Source organism: Suricata suricatta, chromosome 1 (genome assembly GCF_006229205.1).
Source record: "Suricata suricatta isolate VVHF042 chromosome 1, meerkat_22Aug2017_6uvM2_HiC, whole genome shotgun sequence".
Lineage (NCBI taxonomy): Eukaryota > Metazoa > Chordata > Mammalia > Carnivora > Herpestidae > Suricata > Suricata suricatta.
Genome location: NC_043700.1, coordinates 93439516 through 93466321, shown reverse-complemented (window position 1 = coordinate 93466321; position 26806 = coordinate 93439516).

The following is a 26806-nucleotide window of genomic DNA, read 5'->3' as shown; positions in this document are numbered from 1 at the left end:
GGCTTGTGTTGTGTGTATTTGAGAGAAGTGGTGTCTAAGATGTACAATAGTTTTATTCTAAAGAAATTCTCCAATTCTCATTGGTCCCGCCCTCTCTATTTTATCCCCTGTTGTAGTCTTAAAAAGTGAAGATGTTAAGAGCCAAGAGTCATAAAGGAGTTTACTCCCTTCCTTTGCTTGTTCTAAACAGGTGTTCTTGAATCTCATATTAGATTTTAGGAGATGTTAATACTGTGGGGACTTAGTTGAAATAGTTTTTCCTTTTTAATATTCTGTTGTGTAAACTGGTATGTTTTCCAATATATTCTTAGATATGACAATGACCAGGTGCTTTTTTTTTGTTTTATTTATTTATTTTGAGAGAGAGAGAGAGAGAGAACTATTGCATGCCCGTGCACTGAGTGGGAGAGGGGCAGAGAGAGAGGGAGAGAGAAAATCCGAAGCAGGGTCCACACTGTCAGCACAGAGCACCATGTGGGGCTCGAACTCATGAACACTGAGATCAAGACCTGAGCCAAAATCAAGAGTCAGATGCTTAACCAACTGAGTCACCCAGGCACCCCAAGGACCAGGAATTTTAAGGCTTTTCCAGGTTTTGAACAAATGAAATGTTTATGTTACCCATACTAACTTTTGTTTGTGCATTTTGGAATTAGTGAAGTGCCAGTTAATGCAATGAGGCCACTCTTCACTCTGTGAGGTTACCAAAATGTGAAATGCTACCAGGAATGTTAATATAGCTTCCCTAAATCAGAGTTCCAAAGGTATTTTAAATTCTCCATTTTCTCCACCCTTCCTCTTCTTCATTAACTAAAGTAACAGGAATAGCAACTAGTAATTTAAGACTATGTGAGACCAAGACCAAGTAATTTAAGACTATGTGTAACCAAGTACACATAGTATCCCTTGATATTTAAGGGATTTAAGCATAATAGTCAACAAAACTAAGCATCCCATTATAAGGAATATCCATAAACCCAAAATTAAACATTATAAATACTCAAGCCTGTATTTCAGAAAATTGATTCTTCTAAAACCATCCAATCACTAGTATTTATCAGCTTCCATTTTCTGAAGGACCTCTGAGCCAGCCTTGCAAAGTTGCCATGAATAATTCTTATTATTTCAAGAAACGTGGAAAGGCATTTTGTTCTTGTAAGAATCTGGAAAATGTTTTTGTTCAACTGAAAATATTCCATTCTTTCTTCACAAACTGCAGTAGCAACACCTCCCACCTGTCAGAGTTATATATACACCAACAAGAGGGTTTAGTCATTTTCCCAAGCTTGTGTGGTGGGCTCAGGCCCCTCCCTATCCCATGTACAATGTGGAAGGAAGTACATATGCATGAGGAAGAGACTCATTAACTCCATGGCAAGTCTGTAGTTCAAAGTATCTATTTTGTGGAGGTCAAAAAAGGTTATGTAACTCTCATTTTAATCAACATTTCCAAGATGTTAAAGTAGACTTGTTTTCTTTTTAAAAGGACAGGGGGAAAAAAGGAGAGATAATTCCTCTAATAGTATCGAATACACTTACAGACAGACATTTGGGAGTAAAAAATGTTATGTGCAGATTTTCAAGGGCTTAACGCTTTTCAAATAAATGTATGCACCATTAGCATTCACTCAGCTATAAAGGCTTTGATCTTCCTTTAAAAGAAGCAAGAGAAAAAAGAAGAGAGTAAAAGAAGTGAGAAAGAGAAGCTGTCAGCAATTTGAATGCTGCCAATTATTACACCACTTATAAAGAGTTAATTAAACATGATTGCTTCCAAGAAGAATCATTTTTACTCTTTTTGTGTTCTCTTTTTATTTTGTTTTCTCTGTAAAGAAATTGATTATTGATAAGACCCACATTGCAAGCTGAATTGGAATGTCTTTCTAAAATAATGGTACCAGTCCTTTAGTTTACTGGAGTCCAGTCTATATGGTATTTCTGTTTAGGAATTCTATTCTCAGGACTTCAGCCTGAAGCCCACTTTCAGCAGTTTTCAAATAACATGTAGGATTATTGACTTTGTGTTTAGTTCTCTGTATTCAGGCCAGCACAAAACAATAGTCTATTTTTTAATATTTCTAGCAATTAATAATTACTGTCCAGCCATACACTCAAGACCTAGGAGTCATACTTAATGAATTTTGCCTCTGCCTCACTCTCATCTTCAATCAGTTCTCAGACTTGTTTCAAATTACGTCCTAAATTCTCCACTACAGTTTCTTTCCTTTGTGAACTTTCACTCTCATTCCTCCTCTGGGGGCATCTTTGAAACTTGTTCTCAATTGTTGGCTCCCTCCTCATTTTTGAAGACACTCCTCAACAAGTCTTTTCTCAGTGGGACCTAAATATTCTTGCCTTTAAAACACTCTAAATGAAAATATTAGATAAAATAATAAATAACCAACTCTAATAACATGAAGACACTCTTGTACAGTACATTTGGAGACTATATATTTTTTAATTATTTTGAATGTTTATTTTTGAGAGAGAGAAAGAGACAGAGTATGAGCAGGAGAGGGACAGAAATAGAGGGAGACACAGAATCTGACACGGTCAGCATAGAACCCGACTTGGGGTTCGAACCCATGAACCATGAGATCATGACCTGAGCTAAAGTGGGATACTTGGCTGACTGAGCCATCCAAGTGCTTCAAAACTATATTTTATTTTAAGATTACAGTTATATCTGTAATTCTCAATTTGATTTTTGTGCATGGTCTTAAGTAATGTTCACATTTCTTCCACACAGATTTCCAAGGGTCCCAGCACCACTTATTGAAAAGACTGTCTTTTCCCAGCTGTTGGGCAGTGTCACATTTATTTGACATCCTGTCCCTGTAAGTGTATGTGTATTAGTGGCTGGGCTCTCTATTTATATATTGTTGACTTATTTGTCTATTCTTATTTTATGATACAATGTTGTAATTATCATAACTTTATTGTATGTCTAAAAATTAAAGTGTGTTCTTTCAATATTCTAAAAATTATTTTCTTCATTATTCTTAGTGTCTTCGTATATACCATTTTAAATCAACTTATCAAGTATGATGCTTGTAAAGTGCTGTGACATCCTTTATCATAATAAGAAAGTTCTGGTGCATAATTTGTTTTGTAATTTATCATGAACAGTTGTTGAATTTATCAAATTCTTTGGCCATATCTTCTGTTGATTGTTTGATTTTCCTTCTCTTCTGTTATGTAATTGTGATGAAATTCATCAATTGTTTTTTCAAATATTAAAGCAAACTTGCTAGATTTGATTTAATATACTAATCAAAAATATTTCCATCTAATTAGTGAATAGATTGCTGTGTAAATGTTATTTAAAAGATAATATATTTCAAGTTTGGGTATCAAAGCCTGGCTTCATCTAAATAGTGAGTGTTCTTTTCTATTTTTTGGAAAAATTTGTGGGAAAAGTACATTATCTATTTTTTTTAAGATTTTAGTAGAAATTGCTGGGAATGTAATCTGAGCACAGATGTCCTTTATGAAAAGTTTTATAAAAACATTTGACAATGCCTACAAATACTTGCATTTCAATAGAAGTACTCCAATTTTCACTTTATATTTTGTAAATGTTAGCTATTTTGTTTTTAGAATTATTCAATTTTCTCTAAGTTTCCAATTACTTTGCATAAGTTTAACCATAATATTGCTGTTACATATTACATATAATGCACATACATATAATATAATAATCACTATGATAAAATATTGTCTGGATAACTTGTAGTATTCCCTCCCATTTATTACTAATATCATTATTTGTGCCTATCTCTTTTATTCTTTTATTTTTAAGTTTATTTATTTTGAGAGATAGAGAGACCATGTGCATATGGCAGATGGGCAGAGACAGGGAGAGACAGAATTCCAAGCAGACTCCCTCACTGTCAGCTCAGAGCACGGATTAGAACTCCCTAACCTTGAGATCATGACCTGAGCTGACATCAAGAGTCTGAAGCTTAAATGACAGCCACTCCGGCACCCCTCCCTCCCTTTTATTCTTTTATAGTTTCTTAGGAGTTAAAAATTTTAAAGTGTTTTCACAAAAACAATTTTGCCTTTGCATATTATTTTAGTATATGTTGTTTTCTCTTTGCTAACATCTGTTCTTATTTTCACCATCTTTTTTCTTCTCCTTTTTTTTTTTCTTTTTAGATTTAATAGCTATTTGTTTCTTTTTTTCTTTTCTAAGTAGGCTTCATGCCCAGTGTGACCTGAGCTGGAATCAAGTCAGACACTTAACCAACTGAGCCATCCAGGCACCCCCCTAAATTTCTAATTGATTTTTAGGTTTTCTTCTCTACCATTATATATACATTTAAAGCAGTAATTCTCTTTAAACATGCAAAAGTGTTGATATGTAGCATTTTACATGCTATTATTATTTGTTCATGAATAATTTCCAATGTTAATTATAATTTCTTCTCTGACTTCCAAATTACTTAAAAATTATTGTTTTATTAAAAATATGGTATTTTATAATTACCTTTAGCTAATGATTTCTTGCTTTATTTTACTGTTCTCAGATTAAATCTTCTGTAGAACTTCAATTGTGAAGTTTACTGAAACAAACTTTACACTTGGCATATGGTGTTTGTTTTGTTTATGTTTTATGTATTAAGCTTGAAAATAATGTGCACAAAGCAATTTAGACGATTAGGATGCTTTATACATCCATTAGTTCAAATTTGCAATCATGTTGTTCAAATACAATGTGATCTTAATACTTATATTTTTCTACTTGTTCCATCTGTTACTGCCAGAAATATTGCAAAGTCTGCACTCTAAAAATGTCTGTTTCTCTTTTCCTTTTGTCAGATTTTACTCTACATGGTCTTATTTCTAATAATGAGCTTTAGCTATAAGTCTATTACATGAGCTATATTAATCTATCTACAACTATTGTAGCCTTTTTTAGTGTTTTCACAGTTTGTCTTTTTCCATTCTTTAATTTTATATGTATGTTATTTTATAATGTGATATAAAAACATTTAACATAGTTGGGTTTTGTATTTTAACCAACTCAGCCAATGGCAGCATTTCTTCTATTTATATGCAATAATTGACTAAACTAAGATCAAGCTGCCCACTTTATGAAATCAAAGTTGCCTATAATAGCATTCAGTATGGAGTTCAATTTATATTCTATATTGAAACGTACCTTTATGAACTAACCCCATCATATACTTCTGATCTTATTTGCCCTCTTTCCTCCCACTGATACACATATCTCAGTTTATCACCCACATGATTCCAAATTCCAATTATATCTTCAAGTTGGATATGTGGATATGTATACTCTGATTTCCTAATTCTTTATCAATAGCATGCACATAAATGAGTTTATATTGTTCTATACTGTTTGAGATCAGTAATAGGCTGACGTTTTTTACAACATAAAAAGTCAATATAAATTAGAACTGTATAAATTTATACCAATATGGATATCTATAAAGTATATTAAATGCCAGATACCAAATGGAGAGATACAGTAGGATAACACCACTGGTCCTTCGGGCATATTTAATGCATACACAGGTATACAGTTATGTATGTAACTAAGTATGTATGTAACTATGCATGTGACTACACAGAAAGTTAAGGTATCATACACCTATTATAAAAAGTTGGTCTTTTCTTACACATATGAGAAACTTTTCAAAAGAACACACAGAATGAAAGCTCTATTTCAATAGATATTTTTAGATATGTGGATAACTAAATACATAAAAAATTTTTGTTCACACCATTTTTCTTTACATTATGTAATGACAAATAGCCTGTGTGAGGTGGGCAATGAGAAATAGTTCAGTCAAAGAATGTTAATTATGATCTACACATTTAGGAAAAGGGGGGAATTTCCATTATTTTCTCAGTAAGATAAGCCTTTGCTGAGTAAATTAAATTATATTCTTTAAACAGCAACAACCAAACGTTAAAATAATTTCATCAGCAACATTTACTGAATACTCTTTAATTGCCAGACACTAGGCATTATTTGCCAAGTTCTTTAGGTGCATAAACCCACTGCTTCTCTCAATGGTTTTTAAAGTAAGTTATTATCATTATCTTTGATTACTAATTTGTAAATAGTACAGGGGGATTAGGTAACTTGCCCAAGATCACAAAACTAGTAGGTATCAGAGCTGGGGTTAGATAAAAGGCAGACTTGTTCTAAATTCTTCAAAGTCTGATCTGCTGAACATTATACTAACTATATATATTTATAGCAAATAAAAAAGTTTGTATTTGTGTAGTTCAGTGGTTCTTAACCCAAAGTCATGGAGGCTTGGAAACCTCAATGGAACCAGTGAATATCTCTGAACAATTTTCATGCTCCTAAGTAACATGATTATTACTCATACATTCTCTTATGATAAGATATCTCTGTTTCTACTTGCTCCATATATATTTCTATGTATGGGGCTTTCTTCTAGGCATTGTTGATATAGCAGTAACAAAAACAAAATTTCTCCTCTCAAGGTGTTTGCATTTTAGAAGGGGGAGAGATGTGATAAATAAGTAAACAGATACAGCAAATAGCATGGTAGAGATATGGCAAATAAGTAAATATACAATAGTATGGTGAAAATATGGTAAATAAATAAACAGAGATATAGACAGCCTTGGTTCCACCATTTTCTAAATATCTCATCTTGGAGAAGCTCTTTATATTTCTATTATCTTCTCTGTAAAAAGAGATTAATTGTACCTCCTCATTGAGGTGTTATGAAAATTGAAGGAATGAATATTTGTAAAAATCCTAGAACTATGCCTAGTACCAAATAACATTGTAAAATTGTATGTTAATTAAAAAAAATTAATGTTTTACTAAATGCTTTAAAATAAGCAAGATTAAAGAAATTAGCTATTAAATTAATTAAGGATGGAGAAACTTGATATTTTATGATTTTATATATATGTGTGTGTGTGTATGTATGTCAAGGAAGCTGTCTCTGTTAAGGTTCCATGTGAGCAAAGACGTGACAAAAAATTAAGGAAGCAAGACTTGAGGTGCTTGGTGAAGAACATTGCAAGCAATGGAAATAGCAAACATAGAGACCTTGGCCATGTGGTTGAAGGGTTGGAAGAATAGGCAGGGTTTAGAGTGTCTGCGGCAGGGGATGAGTGCAAAAGGTGGAGAGATATCAGAGAGTTTGTTGTTGGCCAAAACAAAAGAGACCACGGTAAAATCTTTCATGGTGGTGAGTTTAGAGGCCATGGAAAGGTCTTGAGCAATAAAAGTGACATGATCTGCCTCACTCCATACATATTTCATACAAATTGCCATTAAGAGCTGGGAGAATTCAATGTAGGAGACAAGAATGGAAGAAAACCTTTAATCAGGAATTGTTTCAATAATCCCTGGAGAGGTATGTTATCCTGAACTAACATATTACTGGAGGAGGACATGGGAAGTAGTTGTTTTTCCAGTAGATTTTCTGCTGTAAACCTAAGTGCCCAAACCTAATTCGTCTTATGTCTCCCACTGATCTCTCCCTCCTAAACGTGCCTTTGTTGGTCTTTCTCATCTCAGGAAATTAGAACTCCATTCTTCAAATTGTTTAGTTCAAACATCTAGAAATCATCCCTGACTGCTCTTTTTCTCCTATACCCTGTATTACACTTATCGGTGACTCACATAATCTACCTTGAAAACATTCCCTTCCATCCAATTTTTCTGCTAATTTCTGAGTCCAATCTGCATTATGCTTTTGCCTACATTAGTATTACAAAATAACATCTTAACTAGTCTCGCTTCTACCATTCTTCTTTCTTAATTATTTTCTCAATAGAATGGGCAAATTGAAAGAGGACCTGTGTAGATACATCAGATGTTTTCAGTCCTTTCCTCAAAATCCTACCTCAGCTCCCACCTCACTGGAAATGGAAGCCAAAGTCCTGCTGACAGACTCCAGAGCCCACATGAGCTACTTATCTCCTGTACCTGGACTCCCCTTTCTTTCACTTTCACTGCTCAGGCCTCTTTCTGTTTCTTGAATGTTCTAGATAAACACCACCTTCATCTTCAGTATATCTTTCCCTCTACTTGAAATATTCTGCCCAAAGAAATCCACATGAGTGGATCTTTCATATCCTTCAGATCCTTATTCAGAGAAATATCCACGAAGTCTTCCTTGGCAACCCAATCTAAAATTCCATGCCCCTCCACCAACATATCTACATACACATATACGCACACATACATTTCGCTTTTCTTCTTAGCATTTGTCACTATCATTGCTTTACTCAGTATGCATTTTGCTTATTTATGCCATTTATTGTCTATCTTCTACTAGAATCTAAATTCCATGAGGCTAAGATTTTTTTGTTTGTTTTATTAACTACTCTCTCTCCAGCATATAGAACAATATCTGGTGTATAATAGATGTTCAACTAATATTTATTAAATAACATGTTAATGATAATGGGTCCAACTTCATAGAATAGATCTTGACAATTGTTGATATAATCATATCTCATTAAAATAAATATTCTGTCTTTAAGTTTGGGAAAGAGATGTGAAATATATATATATATATATGTGTGTGTGTGTGTGTGTGTATGTATATATATATATATATATATATATGTATATTTTATGACAGAAAAATCATTCAAGTAAACCAAAATTTGTTGAATACTTACATGTCCCAAATTTTTTTGCTGGGGGGTGACAGATAAGAAAATGAATTAGTTATGCTTGTGCACAGAAGCAGTTCAGAATTTGTATTTATAAAATACTATTCTGTGAACATTTCATGCATACTATGAATGAGGCTATTTCGTATTTATATAATACCATCTTATAGTTTCAACAACGTCATGTGCCATGAAAAGCATAAGGTTGAGGTACACCTATTTCCCCCTCTAGTTTGGTGAATTTGGACATATTACTTACATTCTTAAACCCTAGTTATCTTATTTGAATAATAAAACAGAATTGTTGAGCATATTAAATGCATTACCATGCAGAAACCATTTAGTATAGTGTTTGTGTATATATGAACTTATATATTTAAATTATATAAATACTATCTTACATCTATTCTTAATTATTTAATTTTACTCTCAACAGTCTTGCAAACAAAGCAGTTTCTGAGGACAACTATACTGCAAATATATAATTAAAAGATGATTTACTGAAAACACATAGAATTATGTAGTTTTGGCACAGTTGTCTGGAAACATCTCCATGCTGGTGGGAATGTTTTTGCTATGATACTTCAGGAAAGAATTGGCCACAGATAACAAGAAGCTTAACACTGAGAAACATATATGGGTGTCAGAGAAAGTCTAATGGAGAGTCTGTTCAGAAAAAAATTCAAAATAATTTTCATACTTAAACTGAGACTAATTTGAGGAATAGTTTTAACATGAGCTATGGTCCTGATATGTTAGGTAATAGTTATCAAAAAATTTTTAAGTTTTATCCTCTTAGGACTTAATTTGTATTAGAAAAGAGGGACACTGAAGGAATGGAGAATCTATTAAGATTTGTAGCAAATGCCCAAATTCTTAGGGAAATGGCATCGAATATTTTTAAAAGTATAAAACTTTAAAATATTATAAAAGATAAATCGACAATAATTCAAGATTTAAATGTTTTATTTCTTAAATTTTAGAAACTGAACTTAAACATCTTTAACTTTTTCTTCTTTACTGAACTTTGAGTCCTTTTTAATTAAAAGTGCTAGAACAATTAATGTCATTTTAATTAAAATCATATAATCAAAAGCCTAACAACAAAAACTCCATTGACCATTCAGAAAATTTCTCTAAATTTTAATGTACACTTTAAAAGTAAAGTAAAACCATAAAAATGGCATAATTAATATTATATGAAGTAGTCAGCTTAATCGAAGCCATTAATTTGATTTTGAAACTAAATTGAATTATTGATTTCACTGATCTCATCCAGAAATGGCTTTTCTGGTCATCAATAAATTACTCTCCTTTTTGAGTTGCATAAATATTTCCTATAAATTTGCATTCCTTAATATTATGTACATGCAAAAGTTTTATAAAGCCCAAAATATTTTTAAATTTTACATTTAATTGATGTTTGTTGCCAGTATCAAGTAATTAAGTGTAAAATACTCTTTTGTTTGGGATACTGGTGATTCTTTATGACAAATGGAAAAATTTAACAGAAGCTTATTCTTATAAGTATCTTCACTCCAATTTTTCAGTTTAGTCAAACACAGATGGCTTGTGCAAGACTAAAATGTTTATCTTTTTTTTCTTTGGTGTTTATTAGATTCTAAACCAATTGCTTATCAGTTGAGAGTCTTCCTTTAAAGTATGCATTGGAATAATAAACTATTATAACATAATGGGGACAGATGGATGTTTACACCTAAAGTGAATGATATATAATTTTCATGGTCATCATTTTTCCTTTTCAAAAGCCTATTTTGGCTTTTTTCCAATTTCTAGCCACTTTATTAGTTCTCCATGAATTGTTCAACATGACAGTTATTTGATTTAACCAAATCAAAGGCATCCTACTGAGTAAGTAATCAAGGCCTGCTGATTCAACATTATACTGTGGGGAATAACTGTTTCAAACTATATTATCTCTCAGTATACAATAAGGAACATTTGTATTTTAAAGTTGAATAAAACTTGACAATTTTTCAACTGAAGCTTCTAACTAGGTAAGGTTTTATCAACTTCTGATTAAAAATACTAATCCCTAATAATTTGCTTAGGAGACAAATAAACACTTTGTGTTCATTTTATATTTAAAATTTTTATGCGCCTTGTTTTTTTTTCAGAAAAAAAACATTTCAGATCATTGATCAAATGACTACTAAATCCTGTTATAATATCAATATTTAACAATTATCTTCAAAGTGAAGTTAGGTTTTTTTGTTGCTTGTTGTGTGTGTGTGTGTGTGTGTGTGTGTGTGTTGGTTTTGTTTTGTTTTCTTTTGTTTTACTTTCGTGAGGTTCTGGGCATTATCTCACAGTTCTACACAGTTCTAGCAAAATATTAAAATTGAGATGTTTCCAAAGCAACAACTATATGCATATTATTCTTTTTCTCTGAAACCAGTTGATAGAAATGATCTACATATGAATGTACTATCTTTCTACTCAAATCACATTAAAAAATAATTATAGAATGTCATGGTAATATTCTTTTCCATTATATCAACTGGGATCAAGTACAGCCTTGAGTTCATTGTGCATGGTCCTCTTGTCTCCTAAATTGTTATTCAAGCTGTTGTCCTCAGTCTTCATTATCTGCATCAGCAGAAAAGATTTTGTGAATATCACTGAAGAAGCAATGATTCTTCCTTTTGGAGTCTAGTTTGATCAGGAAACTGCCTTTCCAGTAAGAAGTGATATTATATTGAGCCTGTATCCAATACTCTAATAGGCTCAGAAAACAGAGAAAGACAGAAGAAATGGCACCACCAAGAGTAATCAGGAATAGTTATTTCTAGATAGTAACCAACACATACCTGGCATTTTTGAGTACAGAGGTGTATTGGAATGTAATTAGTATTAAAATATTACACAAGACATAATTATTTTTTATCTATATGAGACAAGGCTACCTTTTTCTTGTCTCATATAGTTTCAACAGAATAAATATAATCAAGAGAAAAAGAATTAGGAGTAAATGTGGACAGGAATAATGTTTATACCTTTGAATGTTTTGGGAGTATACCAATTCCTTTAGAGCTGATATATAGCAATTGTATTTAAATATTTGTAGAAAATTAGATTTATTATTCCAGAAAGAGTATTTTGTCTCTCACCTTCTATCTGTTTCCCTTATAAAAGCATAATTTAGAATATTTTTATTATTGCTAATATAAATACATGAGTGGAGTGTGAAATAGCAATGGTGATCAAACTCATGTTTGATGGCCATAATTGTACTCTTTGAAAGATTTTCATCTGAAATTAGATATTATATCCAACATAGGTTTGTATTCTCTGAGGATTGTTTCTTCGTCTCTATCTGCAATTGAATGGAAATATTCTTAGCATTACTTAAAATTGTAGGAGACATGCGCATTTCCGATAATAGACTGTATCAAAGCTACTGCATAACCAGTATGTATGAGTTTTGCCTCATTTTAATTTTTCATCTTGTCATACATACTTAAATGTTGTATATAGTCATGATATATATATACATATATATATACATGATATATGTATATATATATAGTCATTTTACCAGTGCATATCAGTAAAGGGAATGTGCATGTTTGTGAAATTATTACTCAAAAACATAAATTTAAATATTTACTTGAAAATTTGTAACCCTGAAGAGGAGCGAATTGAAACAAACAAAATATGTTTTAATATTACATAAAGATTACATTAGGATATCATCTGCGGGATATAAAAAATTTGAAACATAAAGACAGGAAATGCTAATTGACAGAATAATTTATAGAATGTTGAACTTAAAGACCTTGGTTCTGAAAATGACTCAATCTGTTATCAAAAAAAAAGTAGATGACTACTAAGTTCTAAAAATAAACAAGACATCAATAGATAACTGTGTGCAATTTTATCTTAAAATTATGGAACACACCAAATCCTTGTTTTTATAATTATTTTCAACTATTAATTCATTCTTTCATTTATTAGGGTGAATAATATTAAGATTCAGTGCTTTTCATCTATACTAAATTCCTTGAAGGGATATTTTCAAATATCCCTAAGTTTTCCACCAAATATGACTAGAAAATATATCATGTTATCTAAACTTAGGTATGTTGTAGGAATATACCCAACATACAAAAGTTTGGGTATATCATTACATTAATAAAATAAAAGAAAAAATCATGGGGCTTTTCCAGTAGTTTCTGGGAAAGCATTTGATCCAATTCAACATTCCTTTATTTTTAAATAAATACACAAATAAAGCTTTTGATGAATTAGAAATAAAAGAGAGCTTCTCTAATATTATAAGGAAAAATCACATTAAAAATCATATTTAATGACAAAATACTGAAATTTGTCTGCATGCAGAATGGGAATGAGGTAAGAATACACTCTATTATCTCTGATCTTCAACAGCATGCCAGATACCTAGTTAGTAAAAAGAAAAATAAAACTAAGAAATGAAAGTTTAGGGGCTAAAGAAGAAATAAAATCGCCATTATTTATAAGTATGATTGGGAACATTAGAATCTAAACAGTCGACAAATAATATAAATAAATGTGCTTAACACTATTTCTGCATCAAAGAAAAATATATAAAAATATATTTTTTCCTATCCTAACAAATAGTTGGAAGTAAAATTTTAAAGATGGCTTGGCACTCTATATAGAGATATAGTAAACAAAATAACTAGGAATAAATATAATGAAATGTATACAAGATATCTACACAAAAATTAATTAAATATTACTTTAAAAACTTTAAAACAAAAATAAGGGGGAAATATACTGTATTAATGCAACAGGAAGACTCGCTCTTATAAAAATATCAGCATTTCCAATATATTTGTGTGGAATCTGCACAATCTCCTTAAAATCTCTAAAAGTTTATGAACGAATTCACAGATCAATTCTAAAGTGTGTGTAAAAATTCAGTCTTCAAATTAGAGAAGATTATTTTTAAGATCTGCAAAATGCAAAAACATTACGGAGTATCATACCTTTTTTATGTTATATGAATCATGATAATGAAACACTGGCATGATAAGAAATTAATACACAAAAGAATCAGAATAAAGAATCTAGAAGTAGAGTTACATTTAGATACCACAAAAGTGGTACTGTGAACCCATAAGAAAGATTCTTTTCATTAATTCCAGAATAATGAATATAGACAAAAAAATAATAAAATTTTATAGCATCCTTCATACTCTATTCAAAATTGTTTGTGTGAGACTGTAGATATAATTGCAGATGACATAGTAGTTGCCTCTAATATTAATAAAGGAGATATTTTTATTAAATCTGAGTAAGGAAAGACTTCTTAAACTAAGTACAAAACACACTAACATTGAAGAAAATATTGAGAAAATGGACAACAGTAAAGATAAAAAGAATCCTATATATCAAAAGCATTAAGAAAATACAAATGTAAAAATGAAACACATATAACAATATAATACCAACAAAATCTCATATACTATGCAAAGCTGTGACAAAAAATCGAAAAAAATTTCACTTTAAAATGGGCATGGGATTTGGGTACTTTCACCAAATTTGTCTACCTGAACAATTAATATAGAAATAATGCACTTGACCTCATTAACAATTAGGGAAATACCACTTAGAGTCGAGGGAGATATTATTACATACTTAGAAGTATAGCTAAAATTAAGAAGACTGTTGTGACCAAATTTTGACATTGTTACCAGTGGGGCTGTAAACTGGTAGAACCACTGGGGAAAGTATTTGACTAAATCTATTGCATTTAGAGATATATTTATAATTGTTGTTTAATTTTTATATATTGTTTCTACCTAATTTTTATATATTGTATTTTGAATATATATGCATATATATACATATATATTACTAGCAATAGAAGAAGCATTACTTCTTTATTCTAAAAGAAATGAATGTATATGTGTACAAAAAATTTATAAAATATGAAGAGTAAAATTACACATTAAACGTTTTAAAATTTCATGAGGAAAAAGAAAAGAAACTACTTTCCATGGGTAGTTTGTTTAGGGAAGTGAGTTTACATTCTTCAACTCTGTACACAAATAAAGTGCTTCTTCATAAGAAGAGTACAATTTCAAAGTAAAATTAGTTATATCTACCAGAAGCGCCCAAAGTATAAAATTTCCAACTCTACATATCAGCACATCACTATTTAATCACTTTCTGTGCTTATGCATTTTACACATCACAGTGACAAAATATTAAGTATATGTTCACATACACTTCATCTTTGAGAATGCCACATACTTCTTTTAATAGTATCTGTTTAAAAAACAAATAAACAAACACACATAAAATGTATTGCTTTGTTGGTGGTCAAAAGAAGAATATTTTATCCTTTACAGGTCAGAGTATAACATCGTTTTCTTTAAATATAAATATGTTGAAGTGTAGAGAAAGTTTTAAAACTTTGGAAAGAATAATTGAAAACGGGCTTTTTGAGACATTTTCCCTCATCCAATTTCAAGTTCACAGTGCTGACAACATCCTTCCTTGAGTTGGTCCCAATTGTTGAATTGAAATGATACAGGGTTACTATTCAAATCGAAAGGTCTGAGCCGCTAGCAGTCTGCTTCCCCGCAAAATAAAGATAATCTATGTCCATATTCCAAGGAACAGTGAAATAGTAAAGTATCATAAATACTAAAGAAACTAAGTAAATTATGTCTCTCATTTGAAGTTATTATCTTAACAGCACTCAGTTTTCTCCACACATTTATGTGTAGCTATTTATGCATGGCTTTACAGAAGAAACCTCTCGAATTAGTGTATGTTTTCTTTTATAAAAACTTTAAGTGCACGTGCTTTTATAAAGTTTTATAAAAACTTTAATACATATCCATAGGTGAATATTACTTGGCGATAAGTATAAAATAAATAATTTACTTTAAGTTTGACATTTTCTGGGTTTTTTTCTTAATCTGAAACTACACTAACATTCTCCAAGTATATAAAAAAAAGATCTAACTACCAATAAGTGATGTTTATTCAGCCAGAAGTTGTGATAGTAAGATGGAAATAGACCTTGCTAACAGTTAAGTTTTGAAATCTTAATTTTAAAAAAATCCTAAAACTGATAGCAGTACAACTGAAATAACAATATGACTTCAAATACAATGATTTATTAACTTGCTTGGTATAGTTTTAAATGTTTGGCAATTTTAGAAAAAATTTCTTAGAGGGAGACAACTGAAAAGAATTTATTTTCAAGTAAATTTCTTAATATGTTTCTTCATCTCTTTTACTTGTTTCTACCCAGAACAATAATGTACATATTTATTTTAAAACCCATTTTATAGAAAAAAACCTACCAAGATAGTCCTTAAAAGGTTTTTACTTATTTTTGGAAGAAAAAAAGATATAAAATATAGTATCTGAAATTTGACTTTTAAAATTTAACTTACTAGATTCTAAGGAATTTAAATAAAGATTGTAGCTAGTTAATGAATTTTTCTTTTATTTAACAAGTTTAAAATATTTTCTGTGCATCTAACATTGGGTTGCATACTGGTAATTTAGTTCCTTAATATCAACATATTAACATATTTGTTATTACCCGAATGTTTGTTTTCCCCCAAAATTTATGTTGAAATCTTAATCGCTAAAGACAATGCATTAGGAGCTGGGGACTTTGGGAGTCTTTAACCTCTTGTATGGGATCAGTGGTCTTAAAAAATACACTCCAAAGAGTTTCCTAACCTCATACGCAATGTAAGGATACAGGATGGAGCCCTCACGTGACTATACGGATCTTGGATTTCCAGTTTCCAAAATGGTGAGAAATAAATTTCAGTTGTTATAAGCCACCCAGACTCAACAACCCAAGTAGTCCAGAGTAACAATAAATGAGGAGATTCACCTACTTACCATAAGGTAGGAAAAAATAATATTAAAATGTGATGGGAGTTCAGAGGAAGGAGTACTTCCAGGAAGTACTTATTCCAAGGTAATAAGAATCTGCTTGTGTGGAAGAAAGAATTTTCTAGAAAAAGGTGAGATTTCAAAGGATTCCCCCTAAAATTAGTGTTTTTTAACAAAAAATAAATATAATCATAATAAGCTATTCCAAAACATAACTAAATTTGGAGCACAGATATTGTAGATTAGGTAAGGTAATTCATTTATGCTCACACTTAATTTGTTAAAATTATCTCATGGACATTTATGAATCCAAGAAGTTCTGCAAAATATACCCCATAGCTGTGTAACAATTTCTAGCAAAAATTACAAACAGTTTTGGAGAGGTTATAGAAATTGTTGGACAGCAACAAAATAAAATATTTCATTTTTCCATTTGTCTATTACTATGTAATATACCTCCCAAAACACAGTGGTTTAAACTAGAATTTATAATAAATTTTCATGGCACTGAGTTTTGACTCAGAGCAGATGGTTGGTTCGTACTCGGACTCTTTCACAGTTATAGTCAATTAGTGACAAGGGGTGAAATTATCTGAGGACTGAACTGGGCTGAATATCCAAGATGTATCACTTGGAGCTGGCAGTTAGTTCTGACTGCTATTTGGGAACTCTGGGCTGTCTGCTGTGGTGCCAGTATGTAGCACTGCCATGTGGCTTTGACTGCTCCTGGCATGGCAACTGGAATCTAAAAACAAGTCTTTGAAAGGATAGGAAGTATACACTGTCAGCATTTTAAGGACTGAGGCAAAAAATTTAGCATAGTCCTTATTTCTGTCTTATTCTGTTGGTCAAAGCAGTGAGAGTTCTCACTTAAGGGAAGGGCAAACAGGCCCCGCCTATTGGTGGGGGAAGTTTCAGAGAATGCTTGGCCATTTCTAGTCCACCTCCATTCTCCCTCTTGTCATATATTATTTATATTCTGATTGCCTTCCCCTAAATAATACATTCTCTCCACTCTAAGACCATTAATTCCATCCATTTATCTCAAAGTTTTGGGTCTTTTCACTAAGTTAGATCCAGATGTTATGCTGCTCTTTAGGTATCTCTTGAGTATGAGCCCTTTCACTCAAAACTTATGTGAATTACATTGTAGGTTTCCACACCCCTTCTCTTTGACTTTCAAAAAAATCCCACTACATAATGGTAAGCCTGGGACAGGATAACTATAATAGATCTTCTTATACAAAAATGAGGACATTAGGGGAGCCTGGGTGGCTCAGTCAGTTGAGTATCCTACCCTTGATTCCAGCTCAGGTCATGATTTTGCAGTTTTTGGGACTGAGTCCCACATTTGGCTCTGTACCGATAGCACAGAGCTTGCTTTGGATTCTCTCTTTCCTTTTCTATCTGCCCCTATCCTCTGCTCTCTCTCTTTCTCAAAATAATAAATCAATACTTTTTTTTTTTAATCACATAAAAAAAAGAGGATATTCTTGGGCAGATAGTAGTCACTCTTTCATAGAAACTTTGAATCAGCCTGGAAGGTATAATCAGGTTGATTGAATTTGGCTTCCTGAGAAAAATTTTTCTAGCTCTTAGCTCTCTCTACCCCATGAGCTCTGAATTGTCCTTCTTGATTCATGTTTACAACCATATAGACCTCTTTCTCCATCTGGAGGATAAGGGGACCATAAGGTCTCTTTTCATTTTGTACTATCTCTGTCCCCATCAGTCCAAGATATTGTTACTTCTGATGATATAATTCTCTTTAAAATGTTACAGGTTTTCAACAGATTTCCTTAGGCTGTGTGATTAGATAAACCCTTCTCTATCTTGTGAAAGACATTGTGTGAAGATTCTATGAAACAATGTCTTTGAGACCGAAAAGCACTGTCTTCAAAGACAAGATCAATAAGGTAATCTTTTTGACTTTTGTCTAGCTGAAATGGTATGTCTTGTACCACCACAAATTTTTCTGTGGCCTTAGCAATGCATCTTTAATCTTCATGCTGGATTTGACACTTATCCTAAAGCCATTTCTTACTCTCAGATTTTTTTTTTTCTGGAAGACAATATAGATGAGAAACAAACTGATTCCAACCCAGAAACTTCTTACTTCTTTATATTTACTGTATATTATGTTTGAAAGCTGAGAAAATTCTTCTTTAGTTTATGTCTAAACTAAGCTTATGTCTTTCATATTTTTTCCTAGGCATCTAAGAGAAATGAGTTGGCACCTTCTACCTTCTGCTTGGAAATCTCCAGGGCCAGATCCATAAGTTAATTAGATATCCTTCCTATTTTCCACATTGTTGCCATTTTTTTCCTCTAGATAATAAGGATATCATTTTTTCTAACCACCAACTACAAATTCCTCTCTGCCCTCCCAGAACTCATCAATAATCTCACTGAGACCCTTCCAGATTTTAAGAATCTCCTCTAGGCCCATTCAGCTTTGTGTGACATCTGTCTAAAATTCAGAGATATTTCTCAAAAACAAAATTCCAGGACCAGACAGCTCACAGGTGAGTTCCACTACACATCTAAAGAAGAGTTAATCTCCATTTGTAAACACCCCAAAAACACAAGAGGAAGTAAAACTTCCAAATTCATTCTATGAAGCAAGTATCATCCTGATACCAAAACCAGATAAAGACACCACAAAACAGGGGAGGACAGGCCAGTGTCTCTCATGAATATGGATGCAAAAATCCTCCACAAAATATTAGCAAACAGAATCCAACAATACATTTAAAATATCATACACCACAATCAAGTGGGATTTATTCCCAGGATGTCAGGGTGCTCTTATATTTGCAAAATAATCAATGTGATACATCATACAACAAAAGAAAGCATAAAAACCATATGATCATTTTAATACATGTTGACAAAGTACAATATCTATTCATGATTAAAAAAAAAAACTCTGCAAAGTAAGTCAGAAGAAAACATATTTCAACATAATAAAGACCTAAGAAGAAAAACCCACAGACAATATCATACTCAGTGGGGAAAAATAAGAGCTTTTACCTCAAGGTCAAGAATACAACAAAGATGTCCACTTCCACCAGTTTCATTCAATATAGTACTGGAAGTCCTAGCCACAGCAATTGGAAAACAAAAAGAAATAAAAGGCATCTAATTTGGTAAGAAAGAAGTAAACTTTCACTCTTTGCAAATAACACAATGCTATATATAGGAAACCCCAGAGACTCCAAAAAATACTACTAGAATGGATAAATGAATTCAAAAAAGTTGCAGGACACAAAATTAGTGTAAAGAAATCTTTGCATTTCTATACACTAATAATGAAGCAGGAGAAAGAGAAGTTAAGAAAACAATACAATTACAAATGTACCCAAAACAATAAAATATCTAGGAGTAAACTTACTCAAAGAGGTAAGAGACCTATACTCTGAAAACTATAAAACACTGATGAAAGGCAGACAAGATGGCACAAAGAAATGGAAAGATATTCCATGCTCATGGATGATAGAATAAACCTTGTTAAAATATCTACACTACCCAAAGCAATCTACACATTTAATGTAATTCCTAATCCTATCATAACACCAATAGCATTTTTTCACATAATTAAAACAAATACCCTTAAAAGTTGTATGGAATCACAAAACACCTTGAATAGCAGAAGAAGCCTTAAAAAACAAGCAAAACTGGAGGTACCACAATTCCAGATTTCAAGTTAGACTATAGACAAAGTATAGTAATTAAAACAGATGGTACTGGCATAAAAATAGACACATGGAACAGACACATGAATGGAACAGAAAACCTAGATATAAACTCACAATTATATGGTCAATTAATCTTTGACAAAAGAATACTATCCAGTGGTAAAAAGACAATTTCTTCAACAAATGGTGTTGAGAAATGGGACAGTAACATGTGGAAGAATGAAACTTTCTTTCACCATACACAAAAATGAACTCAAAATAGATGAAAGACCTAAATGTGAGACCTGAAATGATAAAAATCCTTGACAGGAAAAAAGCATAGGCAGTAATCTCTCTGACATCAGATGTAGCAACATTTTTCTAGATATGTCTCCTGAGACAAGGGAAACAAAGGCAAAAATAAATTATTGAGACTACATCAAAATAAAAAGTTTCTGCACAGTGCAGGACAAAATCAACAAAACCAAAAGACAACCTACAGAACAGAGAAAAATATTTGCAAATGTCATATCTGAAAAGGGTTAGTATCCAAAATCTATAAAAAACTGATACAACTCAATACCCAAAAATCAATCCAAATGAAAAGGGGCAGAAGACATGAATAAACATTTCTCAAAAGAAAACATACAAATAACCAACAGACAAATAGAAAGATACTCAACACCACTTATCATCAGTGAAATGCAAATAAAAACCAAATTGAGATATTACCTCACACCTGTCAAAAATCAACAACTTAAAAAGTAACAAATTTTGGTGAGAATGTAGAGGAAAAGGAACCTTCTTGCACTGTTGGTAGGAATGCAAATTAGTGCAGCCATTGTAAAATAATAGTATGGAGGTTTCTCAAAAATATTGGAAATAGAACTACCCTATGATCCAGGAATCACACTGCTGCATGTACTTACCCCCAAAATATAAAAACATTAATTCAGAGGAATACATGTACCCCTATATTAATTGCAGTAGTATTTACAATAGCCAAATTATGGAATCAGTCCAATAGATGAATGGATAAAGAAGATGTAAGAAATTTTCCATTGGCAATGGCATGGATGGAACTAGAGAGTATAATGCTGAGTGATATGTTAGTCAGAGAAAGACAAATACATTTGATCTCATTCATATGGGGAATTTAAGAGAAAAACAAATGTGCAAAGGAAAAAAAATGAGAAACAAACCAAGAAATGGACTCAACTGCAGACAATAAACTGATGGTTACCAGAGGGGAGGTTAATGGAGGGGATGGATGAGAAAAGTAGGGGATGGGGATTAAAAAAATACATTTATCATGATGGAAAAAAGTCAGTGATATTTTAAATTCTAAATTCCATTCTTTGTTCTACAAAAAATCACCTAAAATATTAGAGGCTAAAAACAATAAATATTTAATTTTATCTCATGATTTTGTGTTTCAGAAAATTCAACAGGGATCATCTGGCCAAATCTTCTGCTTTAGTTTTGCAAAGAATTTAGTTTGGTCTTTTCTTGAAGTCCAAAATAAGGTGACAGTTTCATTTAAAATATTAATAAATGTAAATTGAAGTATGTGAATAATACATCAATTTCCTAATCACTGAATCCTATGAATGTTACTTTATTTGGAAAAAAAATAGATGTGATTAAATTAAATATTTTGAGGTGAAGAGACTATCTTGGATTATCCAGATGGGCCTTACGTCCACTCTCATGCTTCCTTATAAAAGGGATACTCTACAGAGAGGAGTAGGCAATGTGAAGACAGAACAGAACTATTTAAAGATGGTGGCCACAGAGACAGGAGTAATGGAGCCGCAAATCAAGGAATTCTGGCAGCCACCAGAAGGAGAAGAGTCAGGGAAGGGCTTCTCTCCTGGAACCTCCAGATGGAATGCAGCCATGTCAACACCTTGATCTTGGCCTTTTGGCCTCCAGAATTGGTATGTGTGCGAGATGATGAAATTATGTTGTTTTAAGACACTACATGTTTGGTAATTTTTTACATCAGCCACAAGCAACTGATACAAATGAATTAGAATTATACAATTATACTTGGCATTTCTGAAAGCCTTTAGGTATAGGTAGAGTCCTGCAAGATTTTGATTAAAAAATATCCAAAGACAGCCTTAGAGTTTGGTTAGGAATGAAGCAATGGCATCCAGGAAAACAACCGGACTCTGGAGTCAGAGTGCTGGCTACAGATCCTGACTCTGCTATTTATTCACTTACTGATTCTAGATAAGTTAATTCCTTTCAATCAGTTCTATCAATTATAAGATGGGAATGGAAATGATACCTATTTTACAGTGTTACTGGCAAGATAAAAAATATAGTGTGTATATAGCAACAAGCATAGTGGTAAACATGTTATTAAAACTAACTGAGTGTGTGTGTGTGTGTGTGTGTGTGTGTGTGTGTGTGTGAGTGTGTGTGTGTGTCTGTGCATTTGCAGGAGGGCTCATAGTCTGTAAGTACTCTCTGTGTTCAATTTCTGGGAGTACTGCTTTATGGATTGGTAACGTTGAACAAGTTATTTAACTTCTCTGTGCCTCAGTTTTATTCTTTGAGAAATGATGATAATTATAGAATCTCTTTGATGGAATTATTTTGTTGGTAAGACAATGTATAATTGTAATCCATTTATAAAGTTCCTGGAGCTTTGTAAGAACCCAATGTTCACATTGATAATTTAGTTCAGTTTAAGGAAGATATAAAGGTTTCTTAGTTTTTCTAAAGATTCTCTTTCTTCATTCCAGAATTTTCCATTTTAATTTGAGTAATCCATCATTTATATGTTAATTTTATTTGTACTGGCTCATACACCACTTTATAGATGTAGCCCAAGCCTGGGAATATAAGGAGTCTTACTACTTATATGAGCCAAGTAAAGCAATTGATAAAGTTGATGTGGACTATTAATTCATTATTTGACCATTTTGTATGGTACAAAATGGTATTCATCAAAACTTAAGTTACTTTTACAACTTCTGTGAGCTGAAAGGTAAGGAACCTGTGTGAGGGTTAGGAACTTGTGGTTAACTTTTCTGAAACCTGTAGAATTAAATATAAAATTACTGTCATCACTGAGAAAAATTGTTCTCGTTTTATCTTCAGTCAAACTCATTATGATCATATGACCAGGAAATCTTTAAAAAGTATGTGGCTTTTCTTGTTTTTTTTAAAACACCAATCCAGAAAGATGTTTTATTTGAAATGAAATTAATAAATGGATATATTGTGATAATTTCATCACAACTATTATCACATAATTAAAAATATGTATGCTTCACCTGATATGTATATCTTTCTTCTTAAAGAAAATAATGAAATTTGAGATATTGAAAGAGGGCCGTGAATTTATCAAAAGCACTACATCTGCAAAATTTCAGCCTTCAGTTTTCATATTTCCCTGCTCACTTTTTTAGAGCACCTTATTACTCCATTCCACTGAAGGGAGGAAATGCAAGCTAGCAAAAAACTCAGAAAAAAATGATCTACATCAAATATTATTATTGTTGTTAACAGAGGAGGTTGAACGGAAGCACAGCCCAGTGTTCTAAGCTCCTGGAGACCTTGTCTATGAAGGAGAGTGGCTGCCAGAGCCACACAGGAAGCCAAAGCGGTGCCTGTGGGTCAGGCGCTAACACAAAGGACTTGCTTTAGCAACATCGCTGCCTTTTCAAATATCCCCATAAAAGGAAGGACTTGTGAGTGTCAGGGATCTGTTGATGAAAAGTAAGAAGTAAAAAGGTTAGAAATACATGCCCTTGATTCCTCTTTCTTTAAGTAATATTGAAGATATGATTTGCTAAATAAATGTGAAAATACATAAAGTGAAGTAAGCTTTAGCATTCATTGTGAAGGGTAGTAAATTACTGGTGCTTAACTCTTCCAAAGGGAGGAGACAAAGGAAACAGTGCATAGTACACCACCAAAAGCTAAACCCTTAATTTGTCCACTCTTTGGTTAGAAGACCAAAAACAGCACAGAGGGGAGCTTAGTTCCAACATTCTACCCTGCTAAATGCAATATGCTAAAGGCATTTTTAAGAGATTTTTTTTTAATGTTTACTTATTTTTGAGAGAGAGACAGAGACAGAGACAGAGACAGAGACAGAGACAGAGCCCTAGCAGGGGAGGGGCAGAGAGAGGGAGACACAGAATCCAAAGCAGGCCCTAGGCTTCAAGTTCTCAGCACAGAGCCCAACATGACCCGGGGCTCAAACTCAAGAGCCATGAGATCATGGCCTGAGCTGAGGTCAGATGTTTAACAACTTAGCCACCCAAGCATCCATCCTTCAAAGTATTTGAAAGGACAAGATTATGTGAGTGTGAAAATCCTAGCCTCTGATTGAAAATAAGTTAGTATCATCAGCTTTGTAAAACGTGACTTTCTTCCCTAACTTCCAATCTATTTCTAGTGCCATGTTTTCCAAGCAAAGGAAATCCTTAGAAGTATGTGATTACATATATGATCAAATGAGATTAATATGTGGTGGTTATTCAAACCGACATATACTGCTCAGTGCTTTTTTATTTCTTGTCTCATTATTCTTCTTCAACAAAATGATTATTTTGCTTTTATACTTAAAAATTAATGCTAGGTTTGGTACTTCTGAGATAAAAGAAGCAGAAATTCAATTCTGAGGAACTTACAATTCCATTTATATAAAGGTTTTATATTATGAGTAGCAATTGACTATTTTTCAAAGCTTAGATTTTATTTACTTCCTCAGAGACTGATATTCTTCATTTATCCAATAAAATTCATAAGCTATAATATGACAATTCATAAAGACCTACTGGGTGCATGCACTCAGCTAGGCTTGGGAGTTATAATAAGGTGTGTAAGTTTCTTGGTCTCTCAGATTCTATATTGTCATGGGGTAGGGAAACAGTAAACAAACAAATATGTCAATTCAATAAACAGAAATTGTGATTATTGTTATGAAGGAAGCCAAGAATGTTGTGATAGGAAGATTAAAGTAGGGTAGCTGCTTCGATTTGGTCATCAAGGAGGTCCCTTCTGAGGAAATATATTTATACTGGGACTTGAAGGAAAAACCAAGCATGACAAACCAAACATGAAAAGAGCTTGGTTGAAAGCTTCCAGGAGATGTGACAAATAAATACAAGATTCCCAAAGAAAGTTTTTGTGTGACAAACTCATTGCAGAAATTCTAAAATGACGTTTGTGAGATTCTCCTTTGGGCACTAGTCTGGACATTGCTGGGAAGAGATTTTTCTGACATAAAGGAAGTTCCAAGTCCTTTAATCTCAGTGGGCTTGATATAATTGGATAAGCTCTTTAAAAGCAGAGTTTTCTCTGGCTGGTGGCAGAAATCAGACTGATGAGGTCTCGCTGGCGTTGAGCAAGAAAGCACAAAGGTAATTTTGAACTACTAGTGAAGAGGGAGGCCTCTAGAAGCTGAGAGTGACCAATAGTCTAGAGAAAGTAAGAAAAGAAGAACCTCGTCTTAAGAGCACTAGGAAAGGAATTCTGCCAACCTCCAGGGAGCTCGAAAAAGAAGCATTAGATTCAAATGGGGATCCCAAGCCTGGGGGCCACCTTAACCTCAGCCCTGTGACTTGAGCAGAACATCCAGCTAAATTGTACCTGGCCTCTCAACCAATGGGAGATATGAGATGACAAACATGTGTTGCTGAGTGCCACTAAGTTTGTGGTACTTTGTTACAGCAGCAACAGAAACACTGTTACAAAGAAGCACTAGAAAGGAGCCCCTGGGGTGCTTAGTCAGTTAAGCTCTTACTCTTGGTTTTGTGAGAGGAGAGAAGAAGGGAGAGGGGAGGAGAGGGAGGAGGATACGAAGAAGAAAGAAAAGAGATAGAAAAAAGAAACAAGAAAAAGAAAATAGATATAAATATGGTCAAGCCTGTAGAGCTAACTACCCATGTGCAGGAAATATAAGGGATGGGAAAACGTATTAAATCATACCAGGGGGACACATTCAGCCAAAGACAGACTGCTGAAAATTTCCAGAACAAATGATAGAGATTATTAAAAAAATAGTAATATTAAGTTACCATTAAATAGAATTTAGAGATACACCAAACAATTGCAAGATAGACCTTATTGAGATGCCAATTCAAAAATATTACCATAGTAGGCTACTTTTATAGATGATTGTGGAAAAATAAAAACAAATAGCTGTAAGATGATACTCAGGGACTATTTTGATATTGATGGGTAAGTTAAATAAAAATATCATATCGATTAAAAGTATTTACTGATATATTCTGATTTAAAATATTACCAAATCTATTTGTATATTTACTGTATAATTATACAGTAATTAAAAGGAGAAAAGTGATGAACTAGAGACAGATTTTTTGTAATGTTTAGTTTGAGAAGGAGACAGCATGAGCAGGGAGGTCAGAGAGAGAAGGAGAGGGAGAATCCCAAGCAGGCCCCATGCTCCAGTGCTCAACCTGACTCAGGGCTTGACCTGCGCTTGATCTTACAAACTGTGTCATCATGACCTGAGCCAAAATCAAAAGGCAGATGCCCAACTGACTGAGCCATCCAGCCACCCTTTGTTGTTGTTTTTTCTTTCTTTCTTTCTTTCTTTCTTTCTTTCTTTC